The sequence below is a fragment of the Triturus cristatus genome, chromosome 5_2 (assembly GCF_964204655.1).
Source record: "Triturus cristatus chromosome 5_2, aTriCri1.1, whole genome shotgun sequence".
Taxonomy (NCBI): domain Eukaryota; kingdom Metazoa; phylum Chordata; class Amphibia; order Caudata; family Salamandridae; genus Triturus; species Triturus cristatus.
The window spans coordinates 865,486,655-865,505,340 of NC_140588.1; the positions used below are offsets into that span (position 1 = coordinate 865,486,655).

Here is an 18,686-nt window from a genome sequence, read left to right on the forward strand (position 1 = left end):
GGGCAGGCGAACAGAAAATGTGCAGTAGACTCATTATGGTAGGCACATCCTGGACAGGGTATCGATGCCATATTTGTACCTCTCCAGCTTTTGATGAAACTGTTGATCGGTAGAATCCCAAATCTCAGTTTCATGTATAAGGCCCTATCTCTGGGAGTCTGGATAAATTCCAAGTAGGGTTCCAGTTTACGAATAATTTTATACTGGAAAAATCCCTTTGTTAACTTCCCTAGTTTGGGATTCTGAATATCCTGTGTCTGCACCCATTCCCAGTAATTTCTTTTTAAAACCTGCTTTGTTGGGGGGATCTGGCTATCCCAAGCCTCCTTGAAACCAATAGCAATTAAAATTTTCCGCAAATCTGATAGCCATTTAATCTTACTCCCTATGTCGGCTAGGATCAATTCATCAAGAGCAAGTGCATAGTTGGACAATTCAGCCGTCCTTCTAATACGGGCCCAAAAAAGAAGGGGTCGCAGGCGTGCTATGTCTAAGATCGAGTGTCTGCCTACATCATAGAATAGCGGTTTCAAAGGCGTCGAAATGGGGAGGGAAGTCATCTCTCTCATGAATTTGTTTTCAGATTTGACAAGTTCACCAACGTTTTGAAAACCCCAGAGCTCGGATCCATAGAGGGCTGACGGGAGAGCTTTTCCGTCGTAGATAGCAAGCACTGGGGCAACAGGCCTGCATCTGGATAGACGTTGTTCTCTCAAAATTGCCCCCGATACCCGCTTGTGATTTAAAAGCATCTTGGCTAAGTGGGGGCCCCATCTCATATCCTTCGAGATGCGGATCCCCAGATAGTCAAAATCCTCCACAATGCCCAATGGGGTAGCATCTAGGGTAATGTTGTTTTTAAAACGTTTGGAAGATCATAATCAATAGAGGTTATGGTTTGAAGCACAGCAGTAGTCAAGCTGGATTAATCATCTGTGTAATGTTATACAACAATGAAAAATAAACCATGCAATAATAGATGGTTTAATGCTCAATAAAAACGAGATACGTGAAATGTAGTGATTTATACTCCGATGAATGGTTCACCCAATGAGCCATTGAAGTTCACAATCATCAGGTCTGTAGAAAACTTTGCATGAGTGGGAATATTATCAATGATATAACTGTTGGAAAATAACATGCAGTACTGTAGTTTAACACCAATTCCCACATATTTTGGTCAGGATCATCCAGAGAATTCACCTCCTTTCAGGGTGAAATACTTTTGATTCATGGAGTTACTGCTGAACTTGCAGTCACAGACTGGCTAATAACTCCTATTTCTAACTGGATCAGCATTACCATGAGATTGGTAATGGTTTACTCAGAGCACGGCATTGTGGTATAATTATCTTATAACTACACATCTGCTTCAAGAAACTGGAGATGATCACTTTCTAGTACCTGCTACCCTTTTAATAATTTAAACATATACACCATGGACTAATGATATTGTGGCATTCCATCAACATTTATCCTGAATTCTATTTTAACCCTCAGAATACAGTAAGTCTGTGCTTGACTATAGGGACACTCATCATTGGTGTAATTGGACCAGAACAAACTTTTAACAATTTTAAAGTGTATGTGAACTCATGTGAGACTGTGGGTTTGTTGCATCTTACTAGAAGGATTTCATTTGGTGTACCAGGAAGGACAATTAAGATAGGGCCATGTTCTCATGTTATGTATAAGTGACAAAGCTTAAGTGTTACATTCATCATGTAGATATTGGGATAGTTATTCTTTTTACAGGGAGAAGTGTTAAGTGAACATAAATTTAAGACATTTATTATTTCTATGTTTAGTTTCATGCATTTAAATTTTCATCCCAAAGTACAGAGAGCGTCTTACATAAAGATATTGATGAGGGATATCAGTGATGTTAACCTTGAGGGAACGTCTCAGAAAGGGCACTGTCCTTCCAGTGATCCTCATGGTGAACATTGAAATTTAAAGCATTTGGTGCATCACCGATACTGGTGAGTAAAACATTTCACCTTGGTTATTGAATCAGTGTTTCTTAGTCAATATTCTTTTGTAGGAAAGTATCCTTAGATCAGAGAATTAAAAGTTAACTTCAAAGACTTGGTGTAGGGGTCAGGAGTGCTGAAAACTGTGCCAATTACAATCCTTTGTGCAGTTAACTCTTAAGGTAGTGAGGGAGAGCAGCAAGACATATCAGGGAGGTAGTGTGAGTTCGCTCAAGCAACAGACACAATAAAGTTCATGTTCATCACACTGCTTATCTTTGCAGGAAATCAAACACTTTAGTCACCCAATTGTAGTAATTATTACACACTTCAATCTACATACAAAAATCAGTGACTCTGAATGCTATGCCATTCAGGTGCTCCACCCACCTCACTTACTCTCTGTTTCCTTCCAGGTGATCCCCCTCGGATCTGCATTCCCCATTCTCTAAAGGCATAAAGGAGTAGTGTCAATCAGGCTCAGGCGCAGTTGTGGATACTCACAGTTAAAGAAAATACTAAGGCTTATCGAACCCTTCCTCTGCATTGATAAGTTCTCGTGAGTCCTTTTTTCTGCTGCCACATACTGAAAAGAGCCATGGAGAACTGGCATGTCCTTGTCATAGCTGAGTAGAGATCACGTTCAACAGCAAGCTCACGGAATTACTCCTTTAGAGTTTGTGGCACTGGGTCATGCAGTGATGATGTTGAGGATCTTGCCATGGCAGTCTTGATGATGAAACTGTGCCTAAACATGTGCAGCCTGTGGGTCAGGCATCTGACAGTCTAGCAGGGTTGTGATCCTTACCAGACAACAGGTAGGTGCAGCCCTGCAGTGTCCTCAGTTATATTTAGGATGCAGGGTTCCAAGTATATAAATGATGAGGTGTATGGAGGTTTGCGATTTTTTGGCCTGATTACATCTTTAGTAGTGCTGTGCCAGCTTTGTGCAGGCTCAGCACCGCTAGAGCCGTCCATGGTCCGTCCGCCAGGTTACAAGTTCAACACGTGTCTGGCGGGCTTTTCTTTTGCAGTTCCCACATTGGTACCCTGAAAGTGGGTCCCGCAATGGGAACGTAAAAGCAGTTACAGCACGGCATGGACTGCAAATTCGATGCTGTGCAGGAACCTGCGGTGCATGCAAACAGGGGGTAAATCTTGTTCCCCCAAATGCATTCCCATGGCGGCAGGGGCATAGGGGGGCCTGTAGGGCCACCTTTGTTTACCCACAGCCAGCCTTTTTTTATGGTGGGCTCACCACCATTCAAGGGCTGGCAGTGGGAAAACTCATAATATGCTTGGTGTACCGCTGCTGTCCCACCTTGAATACTGTATACCCCTGTCCGCTGCCCAACTACCAGGGAACAGCGGTTCCCTGGCACAGCCAGAGCTACAGTGGCAGACCGAATGTCCACAACTGAATTCAACAGCCAGAGTACCGCCATTGCTGCACCACTGTGAGTCTGGCGGTCAAAGACTGCCAGACTCGTAATCCGCCCCATAGCTTTTTTTGAGCAATATGTCCTCCCAAAGGGACCATAATTCATAAAATTCAATAATCATAGATAAGAACACAATTAACCAAAGAATCAAAGGAAAAACATTTACTGATGTCAGGAAGAACATGATGTTGCAATATATTGCTCAACAAGTGAGAGAGAGAAGAGGTCAAGTATAGAATTGTATGTGGTGGGGCACCTAAAGGAGGGGGTAGAGCAAAATGTGTCCTTAAAGAGGAAGAATTCACAGTATTGTTTTGCTCATATTGTTTCTTTCGTACTCCTCCTCTGAGCATTCTCCCTGGCAAGTCCTTCATGAAGGATAATGGTCGACATGCTTTTAGTATTCTTTCCTCAGAGGACAGGAGAACTCACAACTGAGTCCTTCATAAGGTGTTAGCAATGTTGATCAACATTGAATCATGTCCTGGGTTTTACATGCCTGTGTGGGAGCTGATCTAAAAACGATTGTTTGCAACCAATAGTGGGAATGTTCAATGAATAAGTGGATCTGACTTTCCTAATGAGAAAGGCTGGGGATGTTCTAGTTAGATTGCCTCATTGATGCGCCGCATTGTAAATGTGGCGCATCATGTGTGGCGCAAGGGTAAACTTGCGTGACGCATCATTCCTGGCGCATCCTTGCTGATTTGCAGGGATGCGCCAGGAAACATAAATCTGCCCCTGAATTTTTTAGCTATTGAATTACCTTCTTGGCCTGCACCATATGCAATATGTGTGGATTTAAATTTAAATGGGTCCAGAGGAGGTTCTGGAGATAGTTGTTTCCAGTATTGGACGCAAACCTCAAACTACAAGATCTTTTAAAAACCTTTTAAGAGATATTGGTTTAATTGATGTTTGGCCCAGTCTGAAAGCTTCTGAGCTGAGGTATACTTATTAGTCAGGCCCCCATGGCAAGTTTGCCAGAATGGCTTACTTTTTGGTTTCACGGGTTTTACTCAAAGGGGCGCAGGTGGAATTCTTTCCAGGATTAATGTCTACCACAACCCTGTTGTATTTGAATTTCCACCTGACGGAATGAGAAGGGTGGCTAGAAATTGGTCCATCGACAGGGCACTTTTGTCTGTCCCAGAATATGTGAATCATATGAAGGGCTGGATTATGGAATATTTTAATACTAATCGGGGTAGCGCTTCTCCGGGAATGATCTGGGATGCCTCCAAGGCCGCGGCAAGTGGGGAAACCCTGGGGTATAGTCTGGCTAAACAAAAGAAGGGACGTGGCAGATTAAAGAACTATACCAAAACCATAGATTCCTAGAAACAGAATTGATCAGTGCTGTGGTCAGGGGGAGCGATCTGACCCCAGTGCAGAATTCAATAGCCGTAACTAAGGCATGCCTGAATGAATTTACTGTGGAATAAAAAAGGTAGGAGGTTCCTGGTCAAGAGTCAGGAATGTTATGAATACAGTGAACGCTTGGGTCGGCTCCTTGCAGTCAGGGCCAGGGAACATCAAGCCACAGGGTACATTAGCCAGATAAAGAACACAGAAGGTGGGGTAGTGACGGACCCTGCTGAGGCCAGGGAGGCGTTTAAGGAATTCTATGTTGAGCTCTACAAAGCCTCATCGTCAGGGGGTTCTCGGGTCTCAGATGTACATGCATTCATAGCCCCTAGCGTTAAAGCTACCTAAGATAAGAGACTCTCATTAGGGGCAGATATTTTACTAAAAGAACTCCAGGCGGCCCTCCTACCAGAAAAAGCCACAGGAACAGATTGTATTCCTTCCAGAGTTCTACAAGGTTTTCTATAAAGAAATCCATCAGGAATTGCTTGGGCTGTTTAAGGAAGTTAGAGAAGGGGCTCTTCTCCCAAGTTCCTGGGCTACTGCTAACATCGTTATTATTTTAAAGAAAGGGAAAGACCCCTATGCCTCTAAACAGTGATGTCAAGCTGTATTTGAAAATCTTTGCGAACCGGCTAGGCATATAATAAAGCATTTAGTCTTATTTCAGCTGCACTGTTTTATCCAGGGGAGGCGAACGGTAGATCATGTGCGGCGGGTAATTTCATTGTTTGATGCCATTGAGTTCCTAGCAAAGCCTATGGGGATTGCCTTGCTCGTTGCGAGAAGGCTTTTGACGGGATGTCATGGGACTATCTTTGGCTGATAATGGAGTCTAAGGGCCTGGGGGCTCCATTGATTGATGCCTTTAGGGTAATGTATTCTAACCCCACTGTTCATTTACAACTTATTGGAGGAGAGTCGCAGCCTTTCTTGATTGAGTGGGAAACAAGACAGGGTTGTCCCTTATCCCCTGTTATTTGCACTGTACATAGATTCCTTTCTCAGGAGGTTGGAAGCCTCACCGGATATTCCTCCTGTTAGTTTTCAGGGTTGGGACACTAAAATGTTGGATTATGCCAACGATGTGGCAATAATTACTACAGACCCTGATAGGGCTTTGTGCTCTGTGGAATAGATAGTGGAAGCATTTAGGAATCAATCAGGTTTCTTGTTGAATAAAGCTAAAATCCAAGGATTGATAAACAGATTTACATCTGCCTCCAATAGTAGGATTATTGACGAAGCAATATATTTGGACATAAGCATCACAGCAAAAGTGGAAGCTATAGTTGATTTTAATCTGTCCTCTATTATGGAAATAACTTAGAAGGATCTTTGTTGATTGGATCATTTGAAACTCTCTATCATAGTGAGGTGCAACCTTGATAAAATTATGGTACTGCCAAAACTATTGGATGTCTTTCACTTGATTCCCCTGGAGGTACATAAGTTTAAACTAATTGAGAGATTGGTGGCTAGATGATTCATCCGGTCCTACGGGAGGACTAGAAGGGCTAATGCATTCTTGTGTCTACCTAGAGATAGGGGGCATGGGGGCTCCCCAAATTCAAGCTATATTATTTAGCCACAGTGTTTCAATATTATCACCCTTTATTTAATAACAAGGCAAGGGAGGGAGAAGGGCCAGGCTATGTTCCCTCAATTTTCAAAATTCTGAGAGGGCAACTGCTAATGGCTGTCTGTTGAAGTTTTTTTAGCCGAACTACTTAAAAAAGAACTTGGTTCAAGACTTTGATTACTGCATTCCGTAACTGGGCATTTGTTCGGAACAAATTGGGGGTGGATAGATACAGTAGGTACACTCCTTTGCTCAGGAATGAACAGCTCTCAAGGATTTTTAAAGATGGCTGTTTAGCAAGATAGAAAACGGGGGGCTTTGGCAGGATCGGGGATCTCCTGGCTAGGGATCATATTACGTATTTCGAAGTGGTTAGGGGCAGATTTAAGATTTACAGCTGAGGGATTTTCTTTTAAGGAAGGCTGGTGGAGCGGCAGGTTTTGAGCAGATTCCCTTAATAGAAATGCTAACAAAGGGCACAGGCTTGATGAGGTTCTAGATGATCTGGATAAGCATAAGGTAAAGTGACAGGGGAGGCTTGAGATACCAGACTCTGGTTTTCTCAATTCACTCGAGTTGGGTGGGTCAATTTTGTGTTCAGCAAATCTGCAATCACAACATTATAAAACACTCTTCGACCTGTATATAACACCAGCAAAAATTGCTAAATGGGATGGCGCCGCGAGGCTTTAGATGCCAGACATCGGATGCGGATTTGGTCCACACATTCTCCAGCTGCCCTAGCCTAAAACCACTTGGCCTGGAAATAGTAAGATTTCTATGCAACATACTTTAAAGTTAACATCTTCCTGTCACCCCAGCTTATGTTACTGGGGTAGATGAGTCAGAGGGGCAGCGGAATGCCTAATCTTTGTCGTTTTGTCAGTTTTTAGGCTTTGTGTAGCTTCCGCATGGCTTGATCCTCTTCCCCCGAGCTGTCAGCAGTGGAAGAGGCGTTCCTGTATATCAATAAGATAGAGACAGCACTTTATGAATGGAAGGGTAAGAAGGAAAGGAACAAAGGGAGAAGAATCTGGGGCAGTCTTGACTTGGGTCTCTTCGATCAAATAGCTGCTGGGAGTCTTTTTTAGGTGGAAGAGACAGCTGCTGGGGTTCCTTTTTAGGTGGCAGAGACAGTATTTGGGTAACTTCTGGTATGAATGAATTTTTTTATCTGTTCGGTCCTGATTTATTGTTGACTTCTATTTTTTGGATAACTTAATTAAATTTGTCCTTCGGTAATGTCTTTATGTAAATCTCGCTGCTGCAATTTTACTTTATCAAAAAAATGTTTTGCATTAAAAAAGAATTACATTTTTTTTAATCTCTTTAACACATTTTTAAAAGGGAGCAATGATTAAATATTGATTTCGATATTAATATATTATATTGAGTGATGTGGGCCTAAAACAGAGAACAGTGACTCTACCAAAGAAAAAGTGGTCGCTCCATAGACTACCTACCTTGTTTTTTTGTCCACTAAGGTGTGATGACAACTCTGCCAGCAATGGGGGTGAAGCATGTGTTATTGCTATGGAAGATGGATTATCATGATGTTTGATTGAGTTCTGATTCTTTATTTGGCACCTATTGGTAGAACCATAAAATAATCAAATCAAAACAATAAAAACATACATCTCACAAAATAGCACCAAGTTCATAAGATCACAAGTATAGTTAAAACTATATTTAATCGAAAACGGTTAAAATATATTTAATAAAACACTTGACCAAATACAGAACGGAACAAGCTCTGGCTTGCACGATGAGGACCTAAACCATAGTAATTGATTACATTCACTGTCATCTAATAGGTCTCTAAAAACAGACCACTTTAGAAAGAAACAAGGGGGCATATTAGCAAGGACTTGAGATAATTATCGCAAAGCGCACTTAGCACTGTTTTTTTAATCGCCGGCTATCGCTGGATTTTATCGCTGAGATAACGTGTTAACATCAAAGTTTTTTCCAAAGACGATATTAAATCCAGCGATAGCGGCGAATCCCAACAATAACGTGAGATATCCAGCGATAAAAATCCCATCGCTAATGGAAATCTTGCTAATAGGCAGGTGAGGACCTAACCGTAGAATCCACCCCCCATTGACGATAATGGGTAAGTCAGGCTTCTACCAGGTGTAAAATCTAAGCGATAAACGTGGTTAGCGTGCATTTTTTTATCGCTTTGCGGGCCTTGGTAATAGGCGGAAGGTGTGTTTGTGAGTCGCTTTCAAGTTGTGATAAATATCGCTGACATGCAAAGCGGTACAAAAACGGGCGCTATCGCCTGTAAGCTGTTGCGGGGATACAGCCCTTGCTAATATGCCCCAAGGTGACCATATGACACACTTTCACATCCTCTAGTTCATACAAATGCTTAAAAGCCACATGATGGTGGATAATTCTTTTTTGTAAAAAGAGGAGTTTAAGAAAGGTTTACTAAGAATTAGGTCAAACTTGCAACAAAGTGCTAAGTGCTGGGTTGTCTGCACCGACCGATTGTCACAGTGGCATTTTCGAGATCCCCAACCTTCACCTTTTAGAAATGCGGTCATACAATGAAAAATAAGAAGGCAAACGTGGGTTCGAAGGCACCTATGCTGTACATTATTGATTGTGGGAGATTAGGATTTACAGCCAGACTCAACTCCCAATCCCATTGCACGATGGATTCCGTAAGGTTGAGTTAAAGTAATTGAATACTTCCACGGAAATTATGACATACTCTCACCAAATTTGTATTATGTTATCCCTGACATGCTGATAAACACCTCCGGCCTGTACTAGAAACTACAGAGAAAATGTGTCCACTTTACACATGCTCATTGCCTACTGTTATTTAAAACTAAATATCCTTTCCCTTTGGCAGGGAACTAAAATGAAGGTACACTTCCATCACTAATTTGGCTAAGGTCATACATTTCCACAATGGCAGACGGAAATTCCACAAGAAAATCGCTGAGTTAGCCAGTGTATTATCTATGCTGGTTAAGCAATTACTTGTTAAGGGCCAAATTACATATACTATTTTGTCGCTGGAAGTAAGAAGACATAAACAAATAGAGAGCGCCAAAATAATGAGTTTGATTTCTAAGTCTAATGTTCAAACTGGGAAATGAAGCACTGGGTGTGGAATTCGCAATCGTATACAAAACGGAAATAGATGTTAATAGAAAACAAGAATATTTGAGATATTATCCACTCCCTATCATAACATGGAATAAATAACACTTGACTGATATATAAGGACTGGAGATGTCGATAGACCCGATTCACAGAACTAACTTACTACAAAATCCTAAACTTACTACCATCTTGGTATTCATAGAAGGCACTTACTCATTTTGTTATTAACAGAAGGTACTTACTCATTTTGGTATCCACAGTAGGCACTTACTCATTTTGGTATTCACAGAATGCACTTACTCATACTAACTTATGTCCGCACTCGGGCTGGAATCACTCGGTCCGGAGATTCCAGCCGGTGGTGGAAACTCCGGCCGGTGGTGGAGACTGGCAGAAATCTCTGCCACCGGGCCGGAATCTCCACCATCGGGCCGGAATCTCCAACATCAGGCCGAAATCTCCACCACCGGGCCGGAATCTCCACCACTGGGCTGGACTCTCCGGCCTGAGTGTGGACATAAAGTTAGTATGAGTAAGCGCCTTCTGTGAATACCAAAATGGTAGTAAGTTTAGGATTTTGTAGTAAGTTAGTTCTGTGTATCGGGCCCTTTGATTCCATTGAATTGTCGAAAAATGGGCCGTTACCAAGCACTGGTGGGATTGACATGAGAGTTCTAACATTTCACGGATAAACTAGGTCCCTTACTTGCTACCTTCTTTAATACCTGCCTTAAAATGTTCTTTTACTAACTCAGTGCATGAATTAAGGGCCAGATGTACGAAGCATTTTACTGGTAAAATGCATTTTGCATGTACTGAAGGCAAAATGCGACTCGGTAACTTGTTACCAAATCGAATTTTGCTTTTGCTGTTCGGTATTAAGAAGAGGCATGTTTAGGGCATCCCTTCCTAATACCGAATAGCACTGGTATGTATGAATGTTTTGCGACTGGAATGTGGTCACAAAACATTCATAATTTACCGACTCCGAGGAGGAGGCAGTAACCCATTCAAATGGGAAGGGGTCCTCAAGGGACCCCTTTGTGAATGTGGGTGAAGACATTATTTAAGAGCAATCAGTGGTCCCACATAACACTGACTACTCATAAAAAAAGAAAATAAATCTTTTCATTTTTATTTTTGAAAAAAATATATATTGCTTTCTTTAAAAAGCTATCACCAAGATGGTGGTCTGCTGACCCCAGAAGGCCACCATCCCTTTGATTGTAGCCATTCCCAATGGGTTGCAAGTTGCTACCTGCCTCATGAATATTGATGAGGCTGATCCATTTGCAACCCAATGGGAATTGCTGTGTCTGAGACACTGTTGTACATAGCTGTTTGCGATTTCCTAATTGAGAATCGGAATTAGGAATTTGCAAACTGACTTTTTTGCACATCTGGCCTTCAATGCTGTAATAGAACCTAAACTGCATGAGAATTGTAAAACGTGTGCCAAATATTGTCTAATTTCATTAATTAACCTAGGTAAAAGAAAAAAAAAACATTAACTGAGATTCGATATAATAGGATAAATAAAACAATTGTGTGGTATCTAGCTGCAGACAGCAGTGTGATGCAAGATGGAATGTAGAACTTGAAAAATGGAATGCAGTTTGTGAGCCACTGGTCAGTTGCTGCTGGTTCCTGATGAATGAGATACAATAAATGCTCTATCTTCAATTTACCCAAATCTTGTTTTACTGCATGTTTTCCTTGTTATACTGGCAATGAGCATGGGATCTTTTCAGTAGCGTGAGCACCTCAACATCAGAAAGCTGTTTATTTCACACGTATTGAGTAAGAGAGGCTGTTGGACCATGATGCGACCTGTATGACCCCTGGAGTCCGAAGCCTGCAGGGTTAGCAGCATCAGTAACCAGCAAGTTGGAGTAGGAACACTCCAATGAAATTTGCAGGCGTGAGAATGTCACTGTAACAACAGGAGCGGGTGATGTGGTGAGTAACCAGCTCAGAGGCATCCAGAAGAACAAGGCCAATCTCCCAGAGACAAGCACGCACTGTAGTCATGGTTTTTTAGATTATGCTGGAACAAGGGCAAATTCCTTGAAAAGGCACGCAAGGCAGCTTGTGTGCCGCCATTTTGTGCAGTTGCGCACCGCATTAGCATTAAACAGAAAACACATCAATATCCAGCTGAGAGGCATGTTTTGCGATGAGCGGGCAGCCATTTTTGGAAGTTGGGCCCTCCACCTGAATGGTTATAGGAAAAGCGGTAGTAACTGCACAATTTCACTTTTGGTGGTGCAGGGTGCGCAGCTTTTTTTAATTTGGGAGAACTCAAACGGAGCCTGTTGCAGAGACAGGCACACCTCTAGTTGCCTACAGAAAGTTAGCGTCCACATGAACGTTTGGGGGGTCTACAGAAGAAAGGATTGAAGATCAATTTGTACTGAAGTGCAGAACTGAGAAAGAAAGAAAGGAATTATGCCTAAATGATGAACCACCTTTAGAGGAGGTGATTCATTGTAGCAAAGGGAGTAGAACGTATGGTGAAATATGTGTCTGAACTGAAGACTGCATTCGAATAATTGACTGTACAATGTTGAAGAAATGGTATGCGTGGTGAAAAGTAATGAGGTGGCGAGATATGATCGGGTTAAATACATAGGTGAATGTTTTCACTTTGGCAGGAGTGGACACAGAGCAAATGCAAGGGTGTGTCCTGCTTTGAATGTAGCCTGTCACAGTTGTAGGAAGAAAGGTCATTTTAGTGAGTGATGCAGAAACAAGTTTTAAAAAGTATGGAAGTTAAAGAGATAACTCAAGAAATTGTTTTTCAAATCAAAGAGTCAATGGGAAACATGTCAGCGGAATAATGAAGATAGATGGAGTGGAACTAAAGATAACGTGTGAGTAGTGTCCCCATTTAATGACCATCTCAAATAGGAAGAAGAAAAACAAATTGCATGCAATGGATGTATGTCTAGGTGGTTATGGTGGGCAACCTACAAGTATATCAGTGTACTTGAATGCATGCATTGAGGTAGGAAAATGTTTTTGATTGGGAAAATCTGCAACTCAAAGAGAGGGGATGATTTGGTTGGATGGTCACATCAGTGCTTGTTGGGAGTCACTGTCAATCCCAATGGTGAACCCCAGGTACAGGTACAAGAGGTGGAGTCAGGACAAGCTGATATGGTGTCCATCAATTTTTAAAGAGGGTTTAGGGTGTTTAAAAGATTATAAGCACCACAAAAGGCTCAGAAAATGGGCAAAGTCTGTTGTAGCTAAAGAACAATAAATTCCCGTGGCTGTTCAAGGCAAGGTTCATCGGGTTATAGAGGTTAATTGATCAGGAAATAATAACCCCGGTTGAGGCAAAGGAGTGAAGTGTTATCAAGATTAATTGTTAATCTATGGAAGTAGTCTTGTGGAACACAACTTAAGATGGTTCTAAAAAGACATTTGGAAGCTGGGCTGACTCTGAGGAAGGAAAAATGCAAGTTGCTGTGTAAGAGGTTTATTATTTTTGGGCGTTTGATCTCTGGAAAATGGGTAGCACCTAAAAAGGAGTTGGTGGACACCATTGTTGGACTGAAGGAACCATCTCTGAAAAAAGACATTGGTTTCTTTTCTAAGGATGGTAGAGAACTATGGCAAGTTTGTGGAAAATGTGGTTGAGGAAATGTACACTTTTAAGGACTTTTGTTGGAAAAAATAAGGAATTTGTGTGGAGTTCAGATTGTTAGCAAGAATTTGTGAGCTTAAAAAATGAGTTAAAATGTGTTTAATTGCAAGCATTTATTCCAGGATCAGAAATTATTTTGTCATGGATGCGAGTTCCTAAGGACTTGGAGCAATTTTGAGGCAGAAAAGGAATGGAAAGGAGCGGTTGTTTGCTTTTGAGTCAAGATGTTAATTGGAGCTGAAATGAACGATTTTGTTGTTGAAAGAGAGGTGCTGGCAATCTTATGGGCTTTGAATACATTTTGGAATTTCCTCTGTGGGGCAATTTATTTCTTCCAGAAGTAGACGGTGGGTTGTTGTATTACAAAACTTTGATTTTGAAGTAGAAGATTTGCCTCGTTTTAACAATTTATCTGCGGATTGATTATCTCGGTTTGTGTCTGAGACGGATCAAGAGGAGCTGGTAGAGGAGTTGTTGAATGAGGACATTAATGCGTGTGAGGTAACATTAGGAGGTTTGGCAGAGGTTGTTTGGAAAGAGAAATTGGTGTAGGGTGGTGAATTGGTTGAGTAAATGCAAGCAGTTCAGTCTGGTCATTTGAGGTCGCTGTTCAAGTCATATGTGTGCAAGAACTGACATCGTCCAGTGTTATGAAGTTTCTGGGGGAGATATTTACAGAAAGAGCTTCCCAGATTCGATCCTCTCTGATAATGGACCACAGTTCTGCTCAAGGATTATGGAAGAGTTTTTTGATTCCTGTTCGATTGTTCATAAAAAGTGTTCAATATATCATCCAGAAACAAATGGTGCCATAGAGAGGTTCAATAGAATAATTAGGGAGAGCATTCCATTGTCAAGGGTAAATTCATTAGACAGGAAAGTTGAATTGCAAAAGAGAATAACGGCTCATTGCATGTCACCACTCGCTGCCACTGGAAAGTCTCCTTTTAGTTGTTTGAAGGAAGGGCGCCTAATACATTGTTATGTCCTGGATGGATGAATTGGGACAATGGGTTAAAATATAATGGTACTAGTGTGTGGTGAGATCGAGAGATTGATCTGCAGAAGAAGTGTACTATTTTGACAAGAAGAAATGTGCGCAACAGGTGGAGGTTAAATAAAGTAGGCGACTAGGTGAGAGTAAGAGCTGCTGTGGGGTGTATGCCATGGTTTAAGTATACTAAAGCTATGAGAGTGGTAAAGTGTTTTCTCTAAAGCTGTCAAAATACAATATGTAATGCTTAAACTTGAATCACTGCTAAGAATTCTAAGGGCCTCCATATATCTTGTAGTACCTATTCTTCGGTTCTTTTAGCCACATTAATAAGAGCCAAAAATACGATTTTAGGTATCAGAATTGACAATGCAAAATCTAAGTTTCTGCTTTTTGCTGAGTTACTCAATCAGTAATTTTAATATCAATTTCAGAAATGATCAATTAGTGAAAATATTTGATTTTTTTAAGAATATTGTATACACAGGTCTAAGGGGCTGATTAGGAGTTTGGCAGCCGATAGGAGCGCCGAAACTGTAGTGGCGGTCCATGAACTGCCAGACTTGCGGTCCACCGGCCGTATTCCGAGTTTGGCCGTTGGAGCATCATTGGACCGCTGTAGGATCCCACAGCGGTGGTGCAGCAGTCAAGCTAAGTAATACGCTAGCTAGGTGCAGCAGGTAAGAGCAGTGGGGCAGGGTGGGGAAGAGTCGACATACAACAACGAAGGCAGGGGCGTAGCTAGAGCTTGTGGCGCCCGGGGCTATTCCTCAGATTGCCGCCCCTGGGGGGGGAAGGGGGAATAAGGGGAGGAGGGTGCTGGGGAAAGGACCGAGAGACACGTAGTATCGCCGCTAATAGTTACCTTGATCATGCAAGTTACATGCACATACATGACACGATCCAAGGCTACACAGTTGAATACACTGGTGACAGGCAGTACAAAGGAGAACACACAGACTGCCACCCTGCAGGATTTCAGGAAGGGCCTAAAACCATGGTTATTCGATTAAAGTCCCTCATCAGCAGCACCGTCCCCACCCTCCAGCACCTAGATACCCTTACAGGTGATAAGTAGCGCTATGCAAATCCTGTTTGTTTGATTGATTGAGACCCGATTTCCACACATAGTTTTTGCGCTATATTAGTTTTATCTGTAAAACTGTATGTCTTTGCAAGTTAAGTGACCCCTGCAATGGAGATTGTGCTGACTGTACCTTGGGGCACATGGCCTCTGTTTATAACTTCCCTCAGCTCACTTCTTGTACTTGCCAGCCCTTATCACTGACCTACTCCTGCCCAGCAGCTTCAGCTGACCCCACGTGCCGGTGGATTTGAGGGTGGACTCTCATCCAACCCTCTAGCTTACTATTTTTCTCCTTCTTTTTGTGCATACTGTGGAAAGTTTAACATGTTGCTTTGTACAAATTGTTACCGATTTGATTATTCAAAACTCCAACCGAATTAATTTCTGTGCCTTGGTATTTCCTGTATCAGGTCATTTAAATCTGCCATCATGCCCTGGGAAGCTGCAGCAAAAGAACCACTGTGCTGCGAATTACATTGCGAAAAACTCCACTCTTTGCTAATAGTGGGAAACTGCAAACAATGTTAAAGAATCTGTGGGGAAGGAGGTATTACATGCTTTGCAATACAAGGAAGAAAATGCCCTGATGTGAGACTCAAACTAGACACGGGACACCATGAGATGTCTAACAGCATAGGGTTTCCACGGTGCCAACCTGCACTCTAAACACTTCCTGGCAGGTCTCCCCTCTTCTAATGTTTTCCTTTCCCCTTCTATCCTAGTCATCTTTTTTCAAACTGTAAGCTCTTTCTTGCGCTACACCACCCCCATTCCAGCTTTTCCTGGCTCTTTTTGTCTCCTTCATTCTCTTCTGTACCTCTTTCACTGTACTGTAATACCTTTGGACCTGGGCGAAATTTAAATTATGCTGGCAAAATCTATATCATTTTGGAAATTTCACCTTAACCTTGCTATGTAAAATTTCCAAACTTGGACCATGTCGTGTAATCGTCATAAAATTATAGCAGAGGGGTACAGGAACAATGCGAACAACAACAACATGAGCAGCTATAGTTTGCAGTAATCAGTTTTTTTTGCACTTTTTTAAAATGCAAAATACGTTGTTGCATCAAAAATTGAGGCTAGGATGCATTTTGCGCTCAAATATAGCACTAAATGATGGGTTTGCATTTCACTAAATGATACCTAATTTTCTGGAATGTTCCTGATATTTTGCGATTTACACAAAAGCAAATTAGGTAAATTTTGCACACCCCTAAAATAGTTTCCTTTCACCTCCTTTTCTTAATGTTTCCTTGTTCTTAGTTCGTCTCTTCCCTTTGCTACTCCGATCTATAATCTCCTGTCCATGCGTGCAGGGAAGGATGGGACAGACCTACCGTTTCTGAACTCCCAGAATTTACTACTGTTTCGTTTATCTTTTTCTCATTCGTTCCTCCCCTCCTCCAACGCTGTTTACTGCCTCTCCCTCTCCTTGGTTTCCTTTCTCAGTCTCTCCTGCATCGCGCCGCGCCTCCTCCCTGTCTACCTGCCCCCAATCTGCGGAAAATCCCCGATCCCTGCATCTCTGATTGGACACACAGAGTGAGTACAGAGGGTAAGTAGTGCATTCACACTCAGAATACACAAGCCCTATCTGTACTTTATTAACTGTATCTTCCTGTACATATAAAATCCCAATAAATCTTTTCTGACATTAAAAGAACACACAGGCTCTTCTTAAGAATATCACGTAAGCAGTAGAAGGTGTTTACTTCTGCAGAAGGGACATCAGTGGTCCTCAAATTTGATAAGGGCATCTTTTTTCTTTGTCGCTCTAGAAACATATATCACAATAGTGTCCAACATATAGGAAGGCTTCTAGGACACTGACACTTTTTATGCAATTACAGTACACTACAAACTCCCATTCTCATTGCTTCGGTCCTCTCACACTCTTCGTGAGCTACCCCCTCCCGCACATAATAGCACAGCCAATGCGCCCCCACCGCTCTCTCACCATTACATCTGCACTTCCGTGCCCCTCCCCGAAAGTCTAGCAGTAATATGTCCATAGAAGATTATGTTGCTACCTGAGTCAATGCAAACTCATACCTGCCAACTCACACGGTGCCACCGCGTATGACACGATTTCCTACACGCGCGCTGACATCATGCAAGGCTGGCACAGTCTCACTTACTTGGAGGCAGCCCCCATCACTAACTGTACCCAGGACTGTACCCAGAGGGAAGAGTCATGAGCTGCACATGCGGGACCCTGCACCACAACAGCTGAAACAAACGCGATTCTATTATTAAAAGAAAAAAATATTTCCTACCTTACAACGCGAGCCAACTGAAAACGTTGGGAAAGGGAGGCCCCTGCACTTCGAGGAAATACAAGCCGAAAGTGTGTGGCAACTCCATGCTACACCACCCTGCTGCCGTGGCTGCCCTGAAGGTGTCGAGGTCAGGGAGGGAGGGAGGACAATCCAGCTCCTGGGGGGAAGGTCCATTAGCAGGAAATTGACAAAAAAACACAATTGGTGCCTGCCTCACGCTGAGTACGATGAGTGCAACATTGTCCGAGTCTGTTCACGTGACCTGATAGACTGGCGCCAGCGTTCGGGTCCCACTCTAGCAGAGGGCGCCAATTTGATACTAAATGCGCAGCTGTGATCCTCGGCGTATAGTGTCCGAGGCGGCCGCCAAAAGGTGTCAGTAGCATAATAGGGAATGGGTGTTCATAAGAGCAAAGTGGGAGTTTTAAAAAAATAAATCGGGAGAATGGGGCCTTGAATCAGGTTACTGTCACGTGTGGGCTTTGGAAGTGTGCTGCTGCAGGATCGGGCATTTGAAACGCAGATGCACGTTTTTCTCTTACCTTTCAAAAGCATGGAGCGTAATGGCAGGCAGAGAGAGGGTGACCGTGATACAAGTGTTGTGCACTCACTGGCCTGACAGGTTGCTGGCAGTGCATACACCACTGCCCCCACCCCCCTGTGTGTCAGCCCGGAGCTGACTCGCTGAGACAGCTTCCTGTGAACTCACACACAGCCGCCCCCAGTACTTCACAGGTCTTTAAAAGACCATTCGATGGTTAATGAGGCTTTGTTGGTTTTTCACCCCTTCGAGAGCCCCTGCATTGCCACTCTGACTATTGGTGGAAGAATTAGCACGTTACGATACAAGCCCTGTCAGCTGAAACCCCGAGGAATCTTGCTTGCAGGAATCGGGAGGCGGGAGACTAGCCTTAACATCGGTAGTCTCCCGCCTGTCTGTTCTTGATCTGGTGACGTCTGGCCTGGGCCCGGGGCCGTAGTCTGATTGACTGGTGGCCTGTTGCGGAGGCCTTTATAATTTATTTGGGGACTCGGGACACTGACTGAGACCTGACACTACTGTAAAGTGTCAGACAGAGAGTGTCCCCACTCCCCAAATAAATTATAAAGGCCGCCGCGACGGGCCACCAGTGACCGCCGCCGCCCTAAAAATAGTGCCGCCTGGGGCGGTCCGCCCCCC

The 18,686-nt window shown here is 42.9% G+C and overlaps 1 long non-coding RNA gene across 1 annotated transcript in view; it reads right to left on the bottom strand.

Annotated features, from left to right (window-relative positions):
- LOC146829342 (uncharacterized) overlaps positions 1 to 18,686 on the bottom strand; it is a 117,863-nt gene that overhangs the window by 40,244 nt on the left and 58,933 nt on the right. Inside the window, exon 2 of the long non-coding RNA XR_014961963.1 lies at positions 7,829 to 7,952. This is a non-coding gene — a long non-coding RNA (uncharacterized LOC146829342). The remainder of the gene's footprint in view (positions 1 to 7,828; positions 7,953 to 18,686) is intronic.